Source organism: Podarcis erhardii (assembly GCF_964252035.2).
Source record: "Podarcis erhardii genome assembly, chromosome: 14".
Classification (NCBI taxonomy): Eukaryota; Metazoa; Chordata; class Lepidosauria; order Squamata; family Lacertidae; genus Podarcis; species Podarcis erhardii.
The window spans coordinates 30,787,182-30,803,351 of record NC_138503.1 but is presented as its reverse complement, the minus strand read 5'-3'; positions in this window follow the sequence as shown (position 1 = coordinate 30,803,351).

The window sequence follows — 16,170 nt, the reverse complement described above, 5'->3', positions numbered from 1 at the left end:
TTCCGAAATCCAGGGCTGGGGGGGGGGAGACCATTGCAAATCAGGCACCACTATGGAATCGATGAAGAAATCTGGATATGCAACAGCCTGATAGAGGGGAGCAGCAGCCCCACCACTCCAGCCCTCCTCGTGGGTCATTCTGCAACCTGGCTTTCTGTGGGTTGTTGTTTCCAGTGTTGCACACTTGCCTCATAGATGGGGGTGGAGAAATACTCCCCTCCCCTGGCAAAAATGAGCCAGTCCTCAGAACCATTTAGGTGCAATGCAAGAAGAAGAAGAAGAGGAGGAGTTTGGATTTGATATCCCGCTTTATCACTACCCGAAGGAGTCTCAAAGCGGCTAACATTCTCCTTTCCCTTCCTCCCCCACAACAAACACTCTGTGAGGTGAGTGGGGCTGAGAGACTTCAGAGAAGTGTGACTGGCCCAAGGTCACCCAGCAGCTGCATGTGGAGGAGCGGAGACGCGAACCCGGTTCCACAGATTACGAGACTACCACTCTTAACCACTACACCACACTGGTGAATCTTTCAACAGGCCAGGAGAAGATCTTGGGGTTCGTGTTGCCCTGAAATTGTGCCACTTTCTGAGTGGCAAGCTCTGAGACCTCGTTCCAGTTGTCTGGTGGCTGACGATGGTTGCTCCCAGATTACGCCTCTAAAATTCTTGTATGCCCTACAAAACTGCCTGAGAGGCACCAGTCTGGCAGGTCCAGCTTCTCCGAGAAAAGAGATGGAGGTTGCGGAAAGGTTTCAGCAGCTGAATGGCCAACCGGCTGTTTAAAGGCATGAGAGGCCCTAGGTGCAGTGGTGTCCACATAGAAAACCCTAGGCTGCTTACCAAAGAGGAGAGTGCACTTCTGATATGGGCAGAGGCTCTTTGAGATGGTCATCATTTCCCATCTTTCAAGGCAGAGCTGTTGTATTCAAAACAGATGCCCTGGCTCTACCCTTGCTGAATTTTTTTTATATACAGGAAACTTGCATCTTATGCTTATTTTACTTACACAATCACAGCTTTGTGTGGGTGGGGGAAAAATAAATCAATAAATGAAGGAGGAAACCCCCTCCCCATTTACCTGTACTTGTAAACCACTTAGAAGCCTGAATAAATAAATAAATGCAGTCCAGAAATGCACATCCTGTTCATGTCTTCCAAACAAATGCAGAGCGAGTTCACCTAAGCAGCTGAGTTTCTTTGAATAAGCAAAAGGGGGGAAGTGAGGGTGGGTGTGTGCAGCTTTTAGACTGCCTGGGCTGGAATTACCCAGATTTCATTCACACAGAAAGTGTTTTTTGGGGGGGATGTTCTGATCAAATGGAAGGTGCCCGGGACCAAGACATTTCTTTCATTAAAAAGAAAGTCTGCATGAAAATCTGCCTGCGTTTACCTGCCCATTTCTTCCAATCGATGCATCTTTGCCTAGCCTAAGCATTTTTTCAAACAATTTCCCCAAATGTAATGTAGTTTTGCACATTGTTTTCATGAGTTTATGCATATCTGTGCGCGAGTTTTGTTTGGAGAACTGTTTCACAAAGTTCAAGGTGCTAATCTCAAAGCACGGCTCTTTCTCCGTTTGCTTACGGGTGAATTACAGTACAAAGGTTCACCTTAAAATGCAATGCGAGTACATTTCTCTCCCTACCCAGAACCTTAACACTACCAAGGGGGCGGGGCACACCTAAGACCCCCCCCCCTATAATCACCTAGAGGGAGAGAGCTAATGAGTTGTCTCATGAGATGACTTTTCATCTAGACTAGCTAATAGATAGGTTTGTTTCCTTAATGGTCTTTGACAGCCTTGGACTGCTGCTGGCAACTGGCTATGGAAAATATCCTGCCTGATTGGGGCAGAAGCAGCCTGGCAGCTGGGTTGAAGCCAGAAAGAGACATCAGGTTGGAAAGAAGGGGCCTGGGATTGGTGAGGGAATCTAGAGAAAGGTTTTCTGGAGGTTTTTGTTTTTTTTTAATTTTAAAAAATGAGTTACGTGTGACAGCAAACACTGCATGTCCATGGGTCTCACTTCCCATGTCTCTGTGTGTCTCACCTCCTTCCTCCTGCTCAATTTGGATTTTGGCAATTAAATGCATTAGCCCACAGATCATAGCAAGAGGTCTTCTCTCTGCCTCTCTTCTTGGGGAAACAGACGCCAGAAAAGCCTGCTGCTCCTGGGGTTGTTTATTGCTTGAGACAGGGCCAGCCCATCCATCAGGCAAGGTGAGGCGAATGCCTCAGGCGGCAGGATTCATAGGGGCAGCAGATCCCAATGTAGATCTATGCGAGGGGGGAAATGAGATCTGTGTGACCCACTTGTGGGTAATTACCAGTAACAAAAGAATCAGCCCGATACCTGGATTCAAAAACACGGGGCTCTGCTCACATTCCAGTGGGAGAGAGTCCCCAGCAAAGTTTAAAACAGTTTAAGCAGCAATATAGCATGGGAATATAAGTTGTTAGACCCCTTTTTCTATCCCATTTAGTCTGCCTACAGTGCTTGCCCCTCACTCTGCCCCTTTGGGGAAACAGCCCCATCATGTTTTTGACCGTGAGACCAGGTGTCCAGGGCTCTTTCAACACTACCCATGGCTGAAGCAAGATTTGAACTCAGGCCAGCACAGGATAGCCTGCCTTTGCCACACTCAAGGTCCAGCTGGCTTCCAACATATGTGCAAGAACCAGTCCACACACAGAGAAGAGGTCCCGCCATTAGGTGGATGGGGCAGCTTGTCTCATGCAGCGGGCTATGTTATCTCATTCAAGGCAGAAAACTGGTCAGCTCTCTGTTTCCTGAGATACGAGTTCATGTGGATTTCCTGCTCCAAGGCAGAGAGATAAACCTCTCTCTCTCTCTCTCCCCTCTCTCCCCCCTTTCCTCCCTCCCTCTTTCCCCATAGGGCTCCCCCATCCTGACCCCATGCCCCTCTGTTCCACAGCTGAGGACAGCACTGAGGCCACCAGCTCAAACATCTGCACAGCTGATGCTGCGAAGGCAGGAGGTTCTCCTAGATGTTATTGCCGCAACCTCTCCAAACTGGCATTGCAGCAGTCTGCGTGCTTTTTTGTGTGCACAAAAATGCTTCCTCATCCAGTTGACCAAATACATTAATGTGGCCTTTCTCTTCCTCCCACCCCTCACTCGTCAGGTTGAGGGGGATCCCGGAGGGAGCGTGGCTAGAATCCGAGTCTTTTTGGCACGGTATTTTTAAAAGCATCACCATGGCAACGCATCCAGCTCGCTAGCATCTTCCCACAGTGTGTCCTTGGTGCTGGAAAGGGTTGCCCCCATCTCCCTCGCGAGAGAATAGCTCTCAATTTCTTGACAGGTAGCCCCAGACTAGGATTGCAAAGAAATGAGAGGGGAGATGAAGGACCCTCTTCACCTTGTCCCTAGGCAGAGTTCATCCTTTCAATGCTCTCAAAGCAAACAAGATTGCCCCCAGCACAACAGACCTTCAAGACCCCTGAGGGTCAGTGCTGGACAGACTCTAGGCTTCTTGGGTCTACAGTGGTACCTCGGGTTACAGACACTTCAGGTTACAGACTCCGCTAACCCAGAAATAGTACCTCGGGTTAAGAACTTTGCTTCAGGGTGAGAACAGAAATTGTGCAGCGGCAGCACGGCAGCAGCAGAGGTCCCATTAGCTAAAGTGGTACCTCAGGTTAAGAACAGTTTCAGGTTAAGAATGGACCTCCAGAACGAATTAAGTTCTTAACCCGAGGTACCACTGTACTTTGTCTTTTAAACTAGAACCTCAAGACCCACCAATCAGGTGCGGAAGTTATCATGAAAGAGCAGGGTGCCTCTGAGCACAGGGAATTGTTTTCAGAGCCAGCTGAGCATTCACTACCTTCACACAGAAGTCCGCTCTAGGAAACCTAGCTGCATTTCAGCAGTGTGGTGTAGTGGTTAAAGTGTCGGCCCAGAACTTGGGGAGCAGGGTCCCAATCCCCCCGCTTGGCCAATGAAGCTAGTGTCGGGGGGGGCAGCCACTGTCTCTCTTTCAGTCTGTGTCAGGGACTGGACTGAGCGGGGCGAGACTGAGGAGGAATTTTGGAGACCGCCCCCCTCCTCCTGAAACTTCCAGAGAAGAGGAAGGCAGTATTGAATTACAGCAGTGGTCACAGCTCAGAGGCAGGCGAACAGAAGAGTTGGGAGGTGTTGGGAGAAGAGAAGGGGAGACAGAGACAGAGCAGCCAGATGACACGCTATCACTGGAGAGTATTTCTGACCCCGCTTCTCCCAGAACCCGATGTGCATAGAAAGTGGAAGAGCAAAGAACTGTGGAGCTCAGTTGGAGCAACGCCATTAACCTACAGAGGCCTCTCATTGTGAATATTGAATAAAGACTCTGTAAGAGCTTCCTGTCTATTTCCTTGGCTGTCTGCCGTGAGAGGGGGGAGGACCGGAATTCACTGAAACCTGACAGGGCTGACCTACTCCACAGGGCTGTTGTGTGGCTAAAATGAAGGCTTCGGGGAGAGCTATGTTATGCCACCCTGAGTTGCTTGGAGTAAAGGAGGTGGAGTGTCAATGTAATAATGCATTGCTATAACTTGGGGAGGGGCAAGAGTCCCCTAAAATCTCTGGATTCAGTAAAGGGTTAGAATTTAAGCAAACCCCTAAATTCCTGGGTCTACTTGAGGCTGGTGTTTCAACCAGTTTTTCCGTGCCTGGCAGAAGAACCATCAAGAAGGAACCATCGAGAGGTAATCACCGGAATGGCTGAACCATTAACCTAACGAAAGACAGGGAGAGATGCTACCAGCGAAGCCAAGGTGATGTGCCATCTTGGGATGTGAATGCTCTGCACTCTCTCCATCTAGACTCGTGTTGCATATATGTGTAAAAGGTGTAAAGGACCCCTGGACAGTTAAGTCCAGTCAAAGGCAACTATGGGCTTGTGGCGCTCATCTCGCTTTCAGGCCACGGGAGCTGGCGTTCATCCACAGACAGCTTTCCGGGTCATGTGACCAGCATGACTTAACTGCTTCTGGCACAACAGAACACTGTGATGGAAACCAGAGTGCATTTACCTTCCTGCTGCAGCAGTACCTATTGATCTACTTGCACTGGTGTGCTTTCGAACTGCTAGGTTGGCAGGAGCTGGGACAGAGCAATGGGAGCTCACCCTGTCTTGGGGATTCGAAACATAAACCCTATATCATAAAGACACCACAGCTGCTGTGCCTCATTGTCCGAAAGGAAACCCAACCCCTGGCTAAGCAGCTGAAACTCCCTGGATTCTTGCACTGCTAGTGGAGATCAGGGGTGGCATGTAACAGCATAAATCAAGAACAATAATTTAGGTGGGGAAAGTCGTTTTGTTGTCGTCGTTGATCTGCCTGAGCTCTTGGGAGTTCGAATGCTTTTGCAATCCACTGCAGATCACCCAAAGAGCTTCCAGGGGATCCCAAACTACCCCCTGCCTCCCCCCCCCCCACATGGTAGGTGCTTTAAGTCGTCTTTCATCTAATTCCTCTGGTTATCAGTAGTGAAAGCCAAAGCAGTAACACGTGGGCAAAAAAAAAGAGCTGTGAACCCCCCCAAGCACAGAATTTCGATTAAAAGAGAACATCCATTCACTTCAAAGGAAATCAGAGTTCACGGGGTATCTGAACATGAAAAGGAAGACGTTGTATTCCAAACTGGCAAGAAGGTAGAAACACAAGATCCCGGAGGCTGTGCTGTCTCAAGGCACTGGTGGGAGCTCTAGTCTAAAACATCTGGAGGGCACCAGGTTGGGAAAGGCTTGCTCCCAATGGGCCAGTGGGCGTGTGCGCCCGAGGCTGCATCATTGGAGGAGAGACGCACCTTGACATCATCCAAAGGCACCGAGAGATGTGGCAGGCTGCCTTATCCTCTGCAGCAGCAGGAGGAAGGCAGTGACTCAGAGACAGAGGAGAAAGGTTTGCACTGCCCACACAGTAGGAAATAAGAATTTCAGAAGAGCTTGCAGGGGGCCCATCTAGTCCAGCATCCTGTCCTCACAGTGGCCAACCAGATGCCCCAACGGGAAGCCCAAAAGCAATAGGTGAGAGCAATCGCCTTCTGCCGCTCTCCTGCATTCTAAGGTAGACTGGCTCTGTCCCAGGAGGTTCACTTTAGGAATCATAAAACACAAAGAAGAGCCCTGAAGCAGCTGGGTCAGGCGAAAGGGGAGGGGGGCATCTAGTTCAGCATCCTGTTCTCACAAGAGACCCCAAATGGAAGAAACCCACAAGCAGGGCCTGAGCACTATCGCCCTCTCCCCTCCTGTGGTTTTGAGCAACTGGTATTCACAAGTACTGCTGCCTTCAACCATCGATGCAGAGCATACCCATGATAGCAGTAGACATTGATAGCCTTATCCTACATGAATAGCCTTCTCTTCCATAGCATAAGAAGAGCTTGGCTGCTGGATGAGCCCAATGGCCCAATGGCAAGGAGACCAACAGTAGGTGGCGCCAGAGCCAACTCATTCTAGTGTTGTCCCTCTCCCTGCCAAGTTCTGTAAGGAGCAGGAAGAAGCAGTGCTGCCCCCTGAATAGGTTGTAAGCAAGAAAGCAGGCAGGCGGGGGCTGACTGAGGGTAGACTGAGACTGGTGAGCAGCGGCAGAGCAAGCCGATCGGGCACCTGAGGCAGTGCGCATGCCCTGCATCCAGGGGTGGGGCCAGCCAGCTGTGGGGCAGGGCGAGCTGGGGCAGGACGCTCTGTGGGGCCTCTGAGGAGTCTGCCTGCCTTTTCCCACTCAGCCACCCTACAGCTGAGGGGGAGGTGGTGGGAGGACCATTTAGGGCAGTGCGGAGCCTGCGGGCACCCAAGCCACCAAGTCACTCCCAGGAGAGATGTGTGGCTTGGGTGCGCTGCAGGCCCCACAGGGAGTGCCACCTGGAATTTTGTCACCCCCTCAGTGGTGACACTCAGGGTGAACCACCCCCACCGCACCCCCTTCCTCTGTTCCTGCTGGTGGGGCAGTGCCCTGTTTGCCCCATGGATCATTTCCCACCACAGTCTCTCCTAGAATCCATTTCTGCAATAAGCAGATTGAATGTGCTTGTGTTTTATTCATCACACGTCTCCATGTCTTTGCTGTTACCCACTACCCTGATGCTGTAATAGCACTCTGGAGTAGGATAGGCAGGCATTTAATCTGACACATGAATGGCTGCTGAGAGAGAGAGAGAGAGAGAGAGAGAGAGAGAGAGAGAGAGGCAGGCTCTGGAAGTAGGGACTGACAATGTTTCTGATTTGAACATAAAATTGCAAGCTGCCTCCCTGTCCAGGGTGTGTGAACAGAGGTGCCACATTTAAACTGAGGCTGGGATGTCTGCATAGGGTTGCTGTATTTCAAAAATTTCTTCCCAGAAACTGCTTCTGACTGCCATATTCCGCCTATTCCGTTTATGTCTGGGAAATCCCGGGCAAATGGCAACCCAAATTAAGGTCATGCCTGCAATAGGACCCTAGGATCCTACTCAGAGCAGACCTATTAAAATCAAAGGGTAAGGTTTTCTTACCTTCATTCATTTCAGTGGGTCCATTCAACCCAAAGACACCCCTGGGCATGCGCTGAGTGCTGTTCTGTTAGCACCAGGCAATTGTAGACTCTCCCCCCAAACCCCAGTTAGCATGAATGGAGAGGGTCTCCTAATAGGATGGATGGTAAGATCTCCAGTGGGGCCGCCGGAACGGCATATCTGCCTTTGTCAACATTGCAAGAAAAAATGGTTTGGCATTTCTAAAGCATAAGTTGGTGCTCCAGTAGCATCACTGATGCTCAGTTTCTCTAGATACCCATCCAAGCTGGCTAAAAATATTAAATGATGGGTAGGCAAACTAAGGCCCGGGGGCCGGATCCAGCCCAATTGCCTTCTAAATCCGGCCCACAAACGGTCTGGGAATCAGTGTGTTTTTACATGAGTAGAATGTGTCCTTTTATTTAAAATGCATCTCTGGGTTATTTGTGGGGCATAGGAATTCATTCACCCCCCCCCCAAAATAGTCTGACCTCCCCACAAGGTCTAAGGGACAGTGGACCGGCCCCCTGCTGAAAAAGTTTGCTGACCCCTGTATTAAACCAAACCTGCTTCTCTGGTCTAGCACCTTACAGATCAGTGATTCTCAGAGTGGGCTGTGGGGTAGCAGAGGGCACTGGAAATGTAAATGACTATGCCTTTATCAAGTTCATTGCCATATGTCCATATGTCCTTTTTCATGGGTAGAGTCGTCATAGTGATCCATAGTTAAGAGTAGTAGCTGATAAACGTGTCCTCCTTTTTGCTCTTCAAAATATGGCAACCCTATTGAAGTACCTTGAATTGAACTACATAGTTTTAATTGGAATTTGAATAAGTGTGCAACTGATTGTAACTGTTTTGAATGGGCTTTGTGCTATTCTCTTCCTTGGTTGTGCAAACTGCTATTCTGAATATTTTATAGGATGGGGTAGCGGATAGTGGGAATGAGGTTATGGGACCAGGGGTGAAGTGACCTGAAAAGGTTTGGGAACCACTAAACTCGGTGTTTTGGACTACAACTCCTAGCAGCCTCAGCCAGCACTAAGGAGGATGGGAGTTGTAGTTGAAAACATATAGAGTTGGGGAAGGCTGAACTAAGCTAGCCCTGATTGTGCCCCTGTCTGTTTTTGCTGCAGTGAGGTGCCTGGTGACGGGGCCTTGTTTTTGTTACGGCTGTTTAGCATTCATCAAATAACAGATTCTCCGCTTGCAAGAGGCACACAGACGGGCGGCTTAATGAGCCAGTAAATGCAGCCTCCTGTTGCGCCAGTTTGAAAACCACCTGCTACCTTGAGCCTCAGGAAAACGCAGCTGCCCTCCAGTGTCTGGGGGCCTGGAGCAGGAAAATCAAAGCCCAGCCCTGTCCACGCTCAGTGCCATTTCCCTTTCTGTGTATGGGGTCCTGACAATGGTAAGGGTCCTCTGCCCTAGTGCAGTCATAGGAGCACTCTGCTTGCCTCCGTTGTTTTGGAAATTCCTTGCAGGGTGGCTCAAACAAAACTCTCATTCCAAAGATGGGGAGCTGAGATTTCTGTGCTGCACAAACTTGCCCAAGGCCACCCTCCGTGGACAGCTGAGAGGTGCGGCTTGCACCCTCAACACCCAGGTCCATCACTTTAGCTGCTACGTCACATGGCCTCAGACTCCATCTTTCTGCTGCCGGCCCTATTTCAATTGCATTCCCAGATGCGCATTCAGGCCCCATGGAAAAGGAGTCTGTTATGTACTGAGTTGAATAGGATCCAAACTGCAGCAGTCTGATTGGTCCTAGAACAATAGGATCCAAATTGCAGCAGTCTGATTGGTCCTAGAACAATAGGATTCAGAATGCAGCAGTCTGATTGGTCCTAGAACAATGCAGCAGTATGATTGGCTGGCAGGAAACACCCAATCATGCTCCAGATATAAGTGAATCCACAACCTGATTGGCTTACAGTAGAATTCCAGAATTAGCCAATCATGTGCAGCCCATTGTGTAAATAATGTATATAAAGCAGATACTTTGAGGGGACATCGATTCATTCCTCCTCACCACTATGAGCTGAATAAAGAGCATGAAATCACTTTGCGACTCTGAGTATATTTCAGAGTCCAAGGTCTCTGGGGCCCTGCTTTGATCAGAAAGTGCTTCAGCCTTGAAGCAAAGTCCTTTCCTCTGAGATTGTGGGGGTTGCAGAGCAAGTCCCAGGTATGGAGGGAGGGAGAGCGAGAGAGATGGAACAGGAAGGTGCAGCAGGAGAAAAGCCATTCTGCAATTTATTCTTCTGTTTTTCTCCAGCCTGGCAGCAGGGAAAATATCCTGCCCTTGTGATCTATTGCCTGCCAATGGCCCTAATTGATGAATGGGTGGGCCTCTCCTTTCACCTGGCTGTTTGCAAAAAGCAGCAGGAGGAGAAGGTCCAGCTCAGGGCTGAGTTACGACCTGGCGCTTACAGCTGGTTAGGAGAGCCCATTAAACTCAGGGCCGGCGGTGTAATGGACAAGAGGCTCTCACACCTGCTCCAACAGCAAAATGCACAAGAGAACTCACTTGTGTCACCTTGCTGGACTTTTATGGGGGGGGGCATTTTTATGTTCCATCCCTGTGTGGATCTGCAGGTCCTTGTGGGTGCCTGTGTATAGGAACGTACACACCTATTTATTACATTTATATGCCCCTTGATGCCAAAATAGGCTTCTATGCAGTTCACAAGTACAAAAAAACCAATTACACAAACATTAACACATCAGCATGCATAATTAAAACACACAATAAAGGAATCTATTTTTCTTTTAGCACTCTCAGGATGAGAAACAGAGAGTGGAGATTACACCCTACCTTTTCCCCGTTCTGTATTTTTAAGAGTATAGTTGTACCTTGGAAGTCGAATGGAATCGGTTCTGGAAGTTTGACTTCCAAAGCACTGCTTCTGATTGGTCCTGCAGCCAAGCGGAAGCTGCACTGGATGTTCGGCTTCCAAAAATCATTCAAAAACCAGAACAATCCCTTCCGGATTTCGATCGTTTGCCTCTCTTTGCTCCATGCTGTTTGATTATGAGTTCATCCTTCACCAATGTGGTGCCATCCAGATCTTTTGGACTACCATTCCTATCAACCCTGACATCATGCAGTTGTGCAGGCTAGGGTAGGCAGGAGCTGTAGTCCACAACATCTGGATGCACCAGGATGGTGAAGGCTGGTGTGGATACTGCTGGCAGGCAAGACTATTTTTAATGAATCCCCCTGCAGCTGGATCAGGCCAAAGGCCCATTTGCTCCAGCATTCTGTTCTCACAGTGGCCAACCTGATGACACTGGGAAGCCTGTGAGCAGGACTTCAGTAATCACATAATCCTTTTCTAAGCGCTCATGGACTGCATGGCCATCTGTCACGGATGCTTTAGTTGAGATCCCTGCATTACAGGGGGCTGGACTAGATGAGCCTCAGGGTCCCTTCCAACCTAACAATTCTAAGATTCTCTATCCTGCAACCACCACGTCTTGTAGCACATTGATGGCATTGTCCTCCATCAATTCCTCCAGAAGCCTTAAAAAGCTGTCCAAGTTGATGGCCATCCCTATCTCTTGCAGGTGCAAATTCCATAGTTTAATTTTGTGATCTGTAGGGCTGGGCGATATATCAATATATCATCCAAAAGCCTGTTTGAAGTCCATATCACAACTTCGGTTTCATAATTTTTGACCTGGCAACATATCACAAACTGTGATGTATGTGTGTGTTATGCAAAAATTATGATGCAGGAAAAACTGTGAAGCCAGCCAATGCCTCTACATAGCTCCATCCTTATTTCAGACATCGTGATATATCGGTATATTGCGATGCTTAGCTGCTGATATATCACAATGCAGAAAACCAGATATTGCCCAGCCCTAGTGCTGTGTGAAGGACTTCCCTTTGTCCTGAATCATCCAATATTCAGCTTCCTTGGGTGACCACACCGGCTTCTAATATTATGAGAGTGGGACCCGATCCACTTCTCCCACACCTTGCACCATCTTTTATACCACAATCATGTCTCCCCCTCCCTCACCTTTTTTCTAAACTACAAAGTCCCAAATGTGGCAACCTTCCCTCGTAGGAGAGCTGCTCCAGAGTCCAGACCCTTAATTGTTTTGCTTGCCTTTTTCTGAACCTTTCCCTGTTCCACAGCATCCCTTTTGAGGTGCAGCAACCGGAACTGTACACAGTATTCCAAGCATTGCCACGCTGCAGCCCAGTGGCGTAGCGTGGGTTATCAACACCCGGGGCAAGGCAAGTAATTTGCGCCCCCTAACCCATGGATTTGCGCCCCCTAACCCGTGGATTTGCGCCCCCTAACCCGTGGATTTCCCTAACCCCCAGATGTTGCGCCCGGTGCGGCCGGCCCCCCTGCACCCCCCACGCTACGCCACTGCTGCAGCCTACTCCTTGTGCGGCAAGCTGCTTCAAGACTCCTGAAAGGTACAGCCAGCCAGCCAACCCCTACCGCCCATCCCAAATACACACACATTCCTTTCCACTCCTCTGCATGGCAAAGGAGCCCCTGGCGATGGATTCGGGGCCCACCTTGCCTTCTTGGCTGCGCCTTGACTTGTGACCATCCTGTGCTCTTCCTAATCTCAGCTCGGAGTGATGCAATTTTTCCCTCTGATGGGTGAGAACAGATTGCAGCGGACATCTGCAGGAAGCGGAGCTGTTATGTAACTCCTTTCAGAGAACTGCCCTCTTTTCTTCCCGCTCCTGCGTTTATTTAAAGTGCTCAGAATAGTCCCTTTAAGGCGGAGGAGCAATCTTCAATCGTTGTTTTTTTTCCTGGGAGCTGAGCTGCTGCTTGGCATTCCAAGGGCTGGTGGGGGAAGAATTCTTTCTGGCACAAGAGAACCAGCAAAGAGGCAGGGATGGAGAGAGAAAGATGGACAGGCAAGGATTCTAGACCAGCCTTCTCCCCAGGCCTGGGGGATGTTTTGGGCTACAGTCTCCATCAGCTCCATCCAGCACAGCTGTTCTTCCTTCAGCTGGGGGGTGGGGAGAATGGGAGTTATTACCATCTGCACAATCTTATTTGGCCATATACCCAAAGGGTATTATTATTATTATTATTATTATTATTATTATTATTATTCCAGTAGTGAGTTTGGACAGAGGCAAAAGCATTTTTTCTTAACAAATCTTTTATTGGTTATTTTTTTAAAAATACAAATGCAAATATAATAGTCATTAGACACTTATCCAGCAGTACATCTAATGGTGTTTGTTTTATCCATTGTCTCTAGACATAAACTTATACATTCAACCGTCAAAAATATCACTTAGCGTAACACCTCCACTGAGAATATTGAGCGGCTGGTATAACAAGGTCTTGATTTGGGTCATTAACATAGTTAAAGAAAGGGGGTCCATGTTTCTTGCAAGGTGTCTCTAATTGTTATACCTCTAATTGCCCTCCTGTGTCTGGTGAGATGCTCAGACATTGCTGCATCCCAGATATTATTCTCCCATACAGTCAGGGGCATTTCAGTCTGGCTCTTCCATTGTTGAGCTAATTTTGCTGCGGTCAGTAAGAAGTTGCAGGGTGGAATCCAAGTCTATGTCCAAAGTTAGTAGAGCTTAGGCAGGATTTGGAGAAAGGGTTGGACTGTAATGGCAGATATAATGGAGAATATTCCAAAAGTTCTTAACACGGGGGCATTCCCACTAAACATGAATAAATGAACCAAGCTTTCCACAGCCCTTCCAACATAAAGGGAAAAGGGAGGGGTTAATTTTTGCCAGAGGCAAAAGTGGGTGGGGCCTGGAATGTAAATTTTATCTGTGTATGGTCAGCTAGTTTCTACATGCACTTTCTCTCTCCTCCATCTGGGGATGAAAGAGTTCAAGGACAGATGCTGAAGATGCACCTCTTTGCCTTATCTTTAGACACTTGAGAGGTATATTTTTAGGAACCACCTTATTTCTGTACTTCTAAGTTGTTGCAAACTGTTCTTAACATTGTGCAAGACTGCATTTTCATGTTAGCTAAAGGTAAAGGGACCCCTGACCGTTAAGTCCAGTCGCAGACGACTCTGGGGTTGCAGCGCTCATCTTGCTTTACTGGCCGTGGGAGCCAGCGTTTGTCCGCAGACAGGTTTTCCAGGTCATGTGGCCAGCATGACTAAGCTGCTTCTGGCGAACCAGAGCAGTGCACAGAAATGCCGTTTACCTTCCCTCCAGAGTGGTACCTATTTATCTAATTGCACATTGACGTGCTTTCGAACTGCTAGGTTGGCAGGAGCAGGGACCGAGGAACAGGAGCTCACCCCATCGCGGGAATTCGAACCACCGACCTTCTGATCGGCAAGTCCTAGGCTCTGTGGTTTAGACCACAGCGCCACCCATGTCCCATAATATTATGTCATGCCATAATAGTTGCAACTCACCCTGGGACCTTAGAGTGAAGGCAGACAGTAGTAGTAATAAAATAATAATAATAATAATAATAATAATAATAATAATAATAATAATAATTATTATTATTATTATTATTATTATTATTATTATTCCAGCCAGGCAAAAGACTCAAGGAGGATGTGTATTGGAATAATATGGTTCAATTTCCTATTGAAACCCTTTGGTATGAGTAGCATTTGGTAGTGAATCATTATTAGAAATTAGACCTTCAGTCGCACACACAGATGTTTGCAGCGTAAGAAGAATAACAAGTAGTTTATTGCAAGACGTACACAACTTGGCTAGGAAAATATCTAGTTCTAACCTAACCAGCTAATCTAGAGAAGAACAAGACAACCAAGGTATGACTGTAGTTAAATTTGCCCATCCCTCATCACAAGGACACTGCAAAGAAAAACTCAGCAGGACCCTGGGACCAGGAAGTTGGCAACAAGCACCGTTTTGCAACTTGGATGTCCTGCTTTGTTTCAGCAAGGTCTCCTTTGCCTTTAAGAACTATCTAGAGTCAGAAATAAAGGAGCTGGGCTTTTCCTGGGGATGGAAATGGGCAGGAAGTGGCATTTCATGGCTGAAATTTTGCCTGGCTGTGAAGGCAGGTAAGGTATGCAGGTGTGCACAGGTTGTAGTCCTACCAGGACAAAAGTTGTCTGCCTTTCTAATGACTAATGGAAGAAAGTGTTACCTCCTTCTAGAAGCACCAGTCCCACAAGAAACAGGTCTATTTGCCTTCATGTCTCTTGCAAATCTCCAGGGATTCATCTTTGCAATAGTTGTCCAGGCGAGACAAATGCATTTTTATAGTCCCATAAAACGACCTTTATTGAGTTTCAAATAAGCCAACAATATGAGAGGGGAGAGCAAAGATATTTGCTGGTAGACATTATCCTCGGGGGAGCCGAAAAGAGGCATTGTGGGATGCTTCTTTCCCCCAAGGAATGCTGGGATGTTCCAGACTTTGTCTTGCTTGAGTGGAATAAGAGAATGAGTAGGAAGGATCACTGCATGGCCCGTAATGGTGTTTTTGAGATCTCTCACGTGCACAGCTGTACCTTTCATAAAAAGGGGTGAGCAGCCTACGAGTTTTCCTCCTTGTCGGTCAGCCCAAACTGTGAAGCCAGCAGATGTGCAAAGTGTGAGCAGACACATGTGGAAGGGAAGGGAAGCTTGACCCTACAGAGAAGCCAGGGGCACATCACAGCGTGTGCCGTTGGAGAGGCATTGAATTATGCAGGGTTTTGCTGCTGGAATTACTCGGGTACCAGGAATACTAATGAGCCGTTGCCAGTGCAGCTTCCCTCAATTAGCATAGAGGCACAATGAAGAGGGATGAATGCAGCTAGCAAGATGCAGGCGCAGGAGGTTTCTCCCAGAACTCAGCAGGCCTGGAAACCAAGTTTGTCAGCAATAGGGTAGTTTTGCATCCACGATTGGACATATTCAGGGAGGAGAGGGTTGCCGAGCCATGCTGGCTTTGCTCTGCCTCCACAATCAGGGACAGCAATGCTTCTGAACACCAGTTGAGGGGAGACTTGGTCTTGTGCTTGCATCCTGCTTGCTGGTTTCCAACAGGATGCTGGACTAGATGGGCCATTGGCCTGATCCAGCAGGCTTGTCCTGTGTTCTTAAGGTGCCTGAGCACAGCTATTGGGAGATTTGGCATGAGACCTAGTGTTGCTCAGAGGCAGGGCTTTCCACAGCATGAGTGAGGCACCTCCACACCAGCCCTTAGCCTGGAACTATAGTATCCAGAGTCTAGGGACTGGTCCACATGTTAGAAAATCGCTGTGATGTTTTATGGAGATCCTCAGAGCTACTTTTTAAATTTTCTCAGTCGGTTACACCACGGTGCTGATAATGCTGAGATTGCAGGTTCGATCCTTGTATGGCACAGCTGCATTTTCTTGCATTGCAGAGGGCTGGACTAGATGACCTTGAGGACCTCTTCCAATTCTACAATTCCATATCCTTCAACACCTCATCATCTAAATCCTGGGAATCCCTCTGCCCTCCATGCTGCCTTCTCCCTGCACCTGCCGAAACAATAACTTTTTAGGGTGTTGATGCTATGAACCCCTCCATTGTAGTCTCAGCCTGTATATATGTGTAAATAAACCATATATCTTAAGGACACCACAGTCTGTACTGTGCCTTATTCCAAAGGAAACATGAATCCTGGGGAAGCGGCTGGAACCTCTGGATTCTCACACCACTCAGAGATTAAGATGGCATGCAACAGTCTAAGCTC